Source organism: Mandrillus leucophaeus, unplaced genomic scaffold (assembly GCF_000951045.1).
Source record: "Mandrillus leucophaeus isolate KB7577 unplaced genomic scaffold, Mleu.le_1.0 Scaffold1, whole genome shotgun sequence".
In the NCBI taxonomy this organism is placed as follows: domain Eukaryota; kingdom Metazoa; phylum Chordata; class Mammalia; order Primates; family Cercopithecidae; genus Mandrillus; species Mandrillus leucophaeus.
Window position 1 is genome coordinate 11,821,952 of NW_012098097.1, and position 8,520 is coordinate 11,830,471.

The window sequence follows — 8,520 nt, forward strand, 5'->3', positions numbered from 1 at the left end:
AAGTACACAGTGGTTTCAGCCGCCTGTAGGGCTCCACTTACTCATGGTGTGTGACAGATGCTGAACCCTTCCCCAAATCTCATGGATGGGAAGGAAACCTGGCGCCACGGGGTGGTCGCGGGAAGCCGTGGCATGGCTTGGTGAACACAGGCTTGCCAGCCCGGGGGCGGATGCTGAGGTTGCCATTGTTGGTGGCTGCATCTGCAGCTAGATGGGTCAGGATGCCGGCCTCAGACCACAGCGTTGCTAAATGCCAAACCCAAGGTCTCCCTGTCTTTAACACTGCTGGGCATTCTACAGCACGAGGAGGCAGCCGGGGCTGTACTGCCCAGGGCCTGCCTTTGGCTGTGCGTCTTCTGTCTGTGAGCTAGCCTGCCACACCTGGGGATACACGGTGGGGAAATCAATCAGCTTCTCTCCCTTCTAGAGCTTCAGGTCTGGCATTGGTGTCTAGAGGCAAGGGGAGGAGGGAGGGAGGCCTCTTCCTTTCTGTCGCCCTTTCTCTTGGCCAATTTGGAGGAGATGGTGGGGGAACTGTCTCTCATCTGACCTCCTGGAAGCCCTGCCTGCTGCTCCAGTGTGGCTCTCCCAGGGCTGAGGCCTGGAACCTAGGGCTGGGCTACCTGGAGTGCTCAGCTCTGCCACACGCCGGCCCTCCTGGGCTGCAGCCCTGGCTTTTTTCTTACCCACTGGGATGGCCCGTAGGAACTAACCTTGCAGCCTGCAGGACTGTGGCCCAGATGACCTTTCCGGAGCAGGGAAAGGGTGCACAGGTCTCAGACCAGGTTGACCCTGAGCCCTCTCTTTCCTGCTTCCGATAGGGGCAGGCCAAGGGAGGCAGGGACAATGGCATTCCTGTTTGCAGGCCTTTGTTCCCGCCAGGAGGGGCCCCGGAGCTAATAAAAAGGTTTGTGGCTCCGATGTCTAAGAGGCAGTGGAGGAGTTCTTTCAAGCCTGACATTCCAAGCCCAGCCGGCCTCTGGCATTTCCCAGAAAAACTTCGAGGAGGGGAGGGGAAAGAAAACACTTGAGGGGCCCACCCACCTACCCACCGGCCGCCTTCTCGGATTCCTCGTTCCCTCTGGGGATTGGGCTGGGCCTGAGTGCCAGGACCCCTGCCCTGGGGGGCCCATTCCTCCACCCACAGAGGGGCCCTGGGGAGTGTTGAGAGGGTGAAAGTGGGGAAGGGGGGTGACGATCTAGGAGGCTGCCGAGAGGATGAAATGTCGGGGGCGCAGTGAGAAGGGGAGGAAAGTTTCTTCCCACTTTGTCAAAGAGGAATCCACATCTGCTACAAGTTTGGAGTTGGAGGGTGGGGAGTGAGGAGTTAGCTCCTAGCCAATATCTCCTCTGACCCCAAACCGACAAATGCTGCTCTGTCCGAGGCTGGGGTGGGAAGAGTTTCTATTTGCCCTGAAGCAGCTGCGGGAACAGACATCAGGGCAGCAGGGCAGTTCTGGGAAGTGAAGCTGTGGTGAACCATCTGGGCGGCAATGCAGAGGAGGCAGTGCCCAGGAGGGGGAGAGCTCGGGAGGGGTGAGGAGGCCAGGCTGTCTCTGGGAGACGTGCCTCTTGGGATGTCCTGGGCCCGGGCGCCCTTGGAGCGGCAGGAGCTGGTGGAGGTGCAGGTGAGTGCAGCTGTCTGGCTCGCCCTGCAATACTCCGGTTGGGCTGGCTGCTGGAGCCAGGTGGGCACAGTCGGGTGCCCTGACTCTCATGGGGCTCTGGGGCAGGTGTTCCTCACGACCATGGTGTGCCTGCAGCCTCTGGTCAACCTCCTGCATCCCGGACGCAGGCTTCTTCTGAGCCCCTCACCCTCTGGGAAGTCCCTGCCTCCTCTGCAGTGTGAAGCACACCTGGTGTGCACTTTGCCATGTACTGATTCTTGGGCAAGTTCAAATAGAAAATGATAGGCCGGGCCCAGTGGCTCACGCCTATAATCCCAGCACTTTGGGAGGCCAAGGCTAGTGGATCCCCTGAGGTCAGGAATTCAAGACCAGCCTGGCCAACATGGTGAAACCCTGTCTCTACTAAAAATACAAAATTAGCTGGGCACAGTGGCACATGCCTGTAATCCTAGCCCCTCAGGAGGCTGAGGTGGGAGAATCGCTTAAAACTGGGAGGTGGAGATTTACAGTGAGCTGAGATTGTGCCATTGCACTCCAGCCTGGGCGACAAGAGCGAAACTCCGTCTCAAAAAAAAGAAAAAAGTAAAAGAAAAAGAAAAAAAGAAAATAATACCCTCTCTTTGGCTCCCAAGATCCTGAACCAGCTTCGAAGGCAGAGAAGTGGGCTAGGAGTGGGGCTGGAGCCTCCACCAAGCACAAGGAGGTGAGACTTTAAGGTGTCTAAGGTGAAAATGGGGCAGCCATCCCCACGTGTTCCTTCCTCCCTCCCCCTTGCCCGCACTGTACTCACTGGGCCTTAGGTTGGTGCTGTTCAGAGTTTCTTAACCTGGAGTACATGAACTGCTCCTTCCCAGGTTTCATACTCCCCCAACAGCCACTCCCCCGATAATTGCAAACAAAATGCTGGCAGAGGGTCAGGCCCCTGGGGGCCACAGGACCTGCCTGGAGTCACTTCTTGTCCCTGCAACACTTGTTTTTTGTTTGAGACAGTCTCGCGCTGTCTCCCAGGCTGGAGTGCAGGGGGGCAATCTTGGCTCACTGCAACCTCCGCCTCCTGGGTTCAAGCGATTCTCCTGCCTCAGCCTCCCGAGTAGCTGGGACTACAGGTGCCCGCCACCACGCCATTTTTGTATTTTTAGTAGGCCTCGCCATGTTGGCCAGGCTGGTCTTAAACTCCTGACCTTGTGATCCGCCAGCCTCAGCCTCCCAAAGTGCTGGGATTACAGGCATGGGCCACCACCCCTGGCCTCAAGTAGATATTTACTGAGCACCTACTGTGTGTCAGGGATTGAGTTAGGTGCCAGAAATTTATCAGTCTGGGATCTCATGGAGCTTAGATGTTTTTCCAGAAGGACAAGATTCTTCCAGAATTATATCGGGATTGATTAATTTTGACTGTGCCGCATACTATGAAGAAGTCCCAGGAGCTATGTGAGCCTATTACGAGGAGACCTAATCTATTGGGGGGACAACCAAGGGGGATTCTCTGTAGGCTGATGGGAAGCTGAGGTCTAGCAAGGTCCCTGTCTGGTGCGAGGTCTCCCAGCCAGATGATGGCAGAGCTCAGGCTGGTGCCAGGCTTTCCCCACACACAGGCTCCTCTGGCCTCCCTCCAGGCCACTCGGTGTCATACACAGGGGAGGGGAGGATGGAGAGCTGGCAGAGACAGGGAGGGCCTGCTGGGGGGACAGGCATGCCCCTGGTGCCAAGTGCCCGGGCCTCTGCTGCCCACTGTCTTTTCCCATTCACTTCTACTTCACTCTCCCTCTCACCTCCCAAAGGCCTTAGCTCCCTGCTTCCAGCTCAAGCTGAAGTGTCTGTGAGCTGAACTAGTAAGACCCCACTTTGCCAGGAGGAGTGCCTCACGCCTGTAATCTCAGCACTTTGAAAGGCCGAGGCAGGTGGATCACCCGAGGTTAGGAGTTTAAGACCAGCCTGGCCAACATGGCGAGGCCTACTAAAAATACAAAAATTAGCCGGGAGTGGTGGCGCGCACCTGTAGTCCCAGCTACTAAGGAGGCTGAGGTAGGAGAATCTCTTGAATCGGGGAGGCAGAAGCTGCAGTGAGCCGAGATTGCCCCACTGCATTCCAGCCTGGGGGACAGAGTGAGACTCCATCTCAAAAAAAAAAAGAGAGAGAGAAAAGAACCCATTTCATTCTACCTGTGGGAGGTGGTTCAGGCATTTGTGAAACTTTGCAAATGGAAAACATAGCTCGTGAATACGTAAGACAGCCCCACAGGTCAGCATTCAAAAGGTGCAATCAGGCGAGCCAGAGTCTTCCCCTCCTATTCCCTGGCTTCCTGTGCCACCTGGGGTATTTTTCTTCTTCTTCTCTCTCTTTTTTTTTTTTTCCTACCGACCAGAAGATGCAGGCTACTCTGGGCACAATGCCTGCGAATTAGCCCTGCTCCACAAGAAGCAGCCAAAAAAAAAAAAAAAAAAAAGATGCAGAGTGGTGGCGTGTGCACGGCTGAGTGTAGTCTGTAGACGCAGTGGCTGTGTGGCCCACACAGAATTAAAACAATTTTTGAGACAACATGAAAAAAATCTGGAAAGTTCACATCTACATTTGAATCTGGAGATTCCTTGGAAAAACAGGACACTCTGGTAGCAGTGGACCACGTTCTAGCACATTCCCATTGGCCCTTCAGGCGGGGCATGGACACCCCAGGTCAGCACAGGCCCACCCTCCAGGGTGAGCGCCATCCCCTCCCTCCTTTCCCTGCCAGGGTCTGCAGGCGTTGAGACAGCAACTCAGCCTGACCTCTGCCTCTCCCAAGCTAAAGGGTAAGGAAGGTTATGGACTTTGGGGGATTTATTTTGAGTCTCTTTCCTAAATTCCAGGATACTGGAAGTAAATCAAGCCTGGCCAGGAGGAGGAGTCCAGATCTTCCTGTCCCACTGGCCCTTCCCCCTTGGACCTCATCTTCAGTAGGCATGCTTGGCCTCTTCCTCTACTTCCCTGTGGGGGCTGGGCAGGGAGAAGCTGCGGGATGGGGGACCCTGGGATTCCCTGGGATATCACTGGATTCCTCATGCTGTGGGCTGCTGGATCTCGAGGCCTGCAGCTCCTCGCTCAGGTGGCGCTGGCGACCCGCCATGCCACAAAAGACTGAGATTCCCCTGAAACCGAGAGCTGCTTTTATCTCTCACCGGTAACAGAGAAACAAACCAGGATGCTCTGCCCAAAAGGCATTTCCAGAAATCTGGGCTCTGGCTTCTTGTTGATCAAATGCCAGAACGTCCTGGGCTTCTTTGTGGCAAGGGAGCCATTGAGCAATGGGTGTTTTGTTTTGCAGATGACAAGATTTTCGACACTGAAAAGTTTAAATGATGAATGGAAGAGCTTTGACCGGCTCCCACCCCTGCACAGGGAGGTTGCTGATTCGAGCTTCTGTGTTTGTCAAATTTGTTCCTTACAACTTCCGGCTGTTTTGCACTTTCCCTCAGCTCCAACAGGCTCAGGCCCCCAGTCCCAGAAATCCTCATCTCTTCCAGTTTTAGGGCCATACAGGTCTAGCAGGGCCCATGCCGGGTACATGGCTACAGCTGTGGGGAAAGCTGTTTGTTGTTGTTGTTTCTTTTTTTAAGTACAGGATCTCAGGCTGGGTGCGGTGCCTCATGCCTGTAATCCCAGCACTTTGGGAGGTCAAGATGGGTGGATTGCTTGAGCTCCGGAGTTCAAGACCAGCCTGGGCAACATGGCAAAACTCTGTCTCTAGAAAAAACACAAAAATTAGCCTGGCATGGTGATGCACACCTGTAGTCCCAGCTACTTGGAAGGCAGAGGTGGGAGGATGGCTTGAGCCCAGGAGATGCGGGCAGTGAGCCAAGGTCATGCCACTGCACTCCAGTCTGGGTGACTGAAAGAGACCCTCTCTCAAAAAAAAAAAAAAAAAAAGCGCCAGGCGCGGTGGCTCACGCCTGTAATCCCAGCACTTTGGGAGGCCAGGGCGGGCGGATCACGAGGTCAGGAGATCGAGACCACGGTGAAACCCCGTCTCTACTAAAAATACCAAAAATTAGCCGGTTGCGGTGGTGGGCGCCTGTAGTCCCAGCTACTCGGGAGGCTGAGGCAGGAGAATGGCGTGAACCTGGGAGGCGGAGCTTGCAGTGAGCCGAGATGGCGCCACTGCACTCCAGCCTGGGCGACAGAGCAAGACTCCGTCTCAAAAAAAAAAAGGAATAAGAAAAATACAGGGTCTCACTCTATCACTCAGGCTGGAGCGCAAGCGGCTATTCATAGGCGCAATCCGTAACTGATGAGCATGGGAATTTTTACCTGTCCCTTTTCTCACCTGGGCTGGTCCACCCGTCCTTGGGCCACATGGTGGAGGCCACCACATTGATGCTGAATTTAGTGCGAACACCTGATTGGCATAGTGCACTACAGCCAGAATTCCTGGGCTCAGGTGATCCTCCTGCTCAGCCTCCCGAGTAACTGAGACTATGAGCATGTGCCATTGTGCACAGCAGAAAACTTTTCTAACCCAGGAGTTGGCAAACTATGGGGCATGGGCTGGAGGACGATTTTTGTAAATAAGGTTTTATTGGATCGCAGCCAGGCTCATTCAAATTGTCTGTGGCTGCTTTCACACCAGAGTTGAGTAGTTGCCACCGAGACCATCTGGCCTTCAAAGTAGAACATATTTATTTATTTATTTGTGTGGGTTTTTTTTGTTTGTTTGGCTTTTTTGAGACAGGGTGTCACTCTGTCACCCAGGCTGGAGTGTAGTGGTGTGATCACAGCTCACTGCAGCCTCAACCTCCCAGGTCCAAGTGATCCTCCCACCTCAGCCTGTCAAGTAACTGGGGCCACAGGCATGAGCCACCAGGCTTAGTTAATTAAAAAAAAATTTTTTTTGTAGAAATGGGTTTTCACTATGTTGTCCAGGCTGGTTTCAAACTCCTGGTCTGAAGCCATCCTCCCCCTTGGCCTCCCAAAGTGTTGGGATTACAGGTGGGAGCCACTGCTCCTCGCCTAAAATATTTCCTATTTGCCCTTTAAGAAAACATATGCTGGCCAGGCGTAGTGGCTCACGCCTGAAATCCCAGCACTTTGGAAGGCCGAGGTGGGCAGATTGTTTGAAGTCAGGGGTTCGAGACCAACCTGGCCAATATGGAGAAACCCCGTCTCTACAAAAATACAAAAAAATTAGCCAGGTATGGTGGTGCATGCCTGAAATCCCAGCTACTCTGGAGGCTGAGGCATGAGAATCTCTTTTTTTTTTTGAGATGGACTCCCGCTCTGTCGCACAGGCAAGAGTGCGGTGGCTCACTGCAAGCTCCGCCTCCTGGGTTCAAGCCATTCTCCTGCCTCAGCCTCCAGCTGGGACTACAGGCGCCCACCACCAAGCCCGGCTAATTTTTTTCTTTTTATTTTTTTCAGTAGAGATGGGGTTTCACCGTATTAGCCGGGATGGTCTCGATCTCCTGACCTTGTGATCCGCCTGCTTTGGCCTCCCAAAGTGCTGGGATTACAGGTGTGAGCCACCATGCCCGGCCGAGAATCTCTTAAACTCGGGGGCAGAGTTTGCAGTGAGCGGAGATCATGCCACTGCATTCCAGCCTGGGTGATACATCGAGACTCTGTCTCAAAAAAACAAAACAAAACTAGGCTGGGCTTGGTGGCTCATGCCTGTAATCCCAGCACTTTGGGAGGCTGGGGCAGGCGGATCACCTAAGGTCAGGAGTTCAAGACTAACCTGGTCAATATGGCGAAATACCGTCTCTACTAAAAATACAAAAAATTAGCTGGATGTGGTGGCGGGTGCCTGTAATCCCAGCTTCTCGGGAGGCTGAGGCAGGAGAATCGCTTGAACCCGGGAGGCAGAGGTTGCAGTGAGCTGAGATTGCGATTGCACCATTGCACTCCAGCCTGGGTGACAGAGCGAGACTCCGTCTCCAAAAAAACAAAACAAAACAAAGACGTATGCTGAGCCCTGCCTGGAGGGAAAAGAAGTCTGTCTTGTGCCAGGGAGAGCTGGAGTTAGGGCTTAGCTTTGGTGGGAATGGTATCAGGGACTGGGAAAGATCAGAGTAACAGCTTAGCAGGGAGAGTAGAACTTGGGGAGGTGTTAGCGGGGCATGAAGACAGGAAAAGGGCTGGGGCCTGTGGGGAGACTGGGGGCTCAGGAAAGCCAGCCCCAAAAGGTGGCCTGAGCTTCCAGGCTTGCAAACTGATAGCAAACAGCAGGTCAGAGGTCTCCCCAGGAGGCCAAGTCACCCTTGTCCCGACCATTGGTGGCTCCAGAGCTCACTGCCTTTGGCCCTGTGTGCATTCCTCACTCCAGCATGTGGAGCCCGGTTCTGGGGCCAGATCCTCTTCACAGTGCTCAGAGCACACAAAGATTCATGAGCTTGCATTCTGATGGGAAAGAGACAAAGCACACAACAGCAAACCATTAAGTCACTGCAAGGAAGAGGAAGAAACTAAAATCCTGGGCCGGGCGCGGTGGCTCAAGCCTGTAATCCCAGCACTTTGGGAGTCTGAGGCGGGCGGATCACGAGGTCAGGAGATCGAGACCATCCTGGCTAACACAGTGAAACCCCGTCTCTGCTAAAAATACAAAAAATTAGCCGGGTGTGGTGGCCGGCGCCTGTTGTCCCAGCTACTCGGGAGGTTGAGACAGGAGAATGGCGTGAACCCGGGAGGCAGAGCTTGCAGTGAGCCGAGATCACGCCACTGCACTCCAGCCTGGGTGATGAGCAAGACTCCATCTCAAAAAAAAAAAGAAACTAAAATCCTGTTATCCAGGTTGAAAAACTGTTTCTAGAGCAGGGGGACATTTGGACAGAACTCAGGATGAGATGAGCTGGGGGAAGGTGCTTCTGGGCAGAGGGCAAAGCAAATGTAAAGATGGTGAGGAAGGCCGGGCGCGGTGGCTCA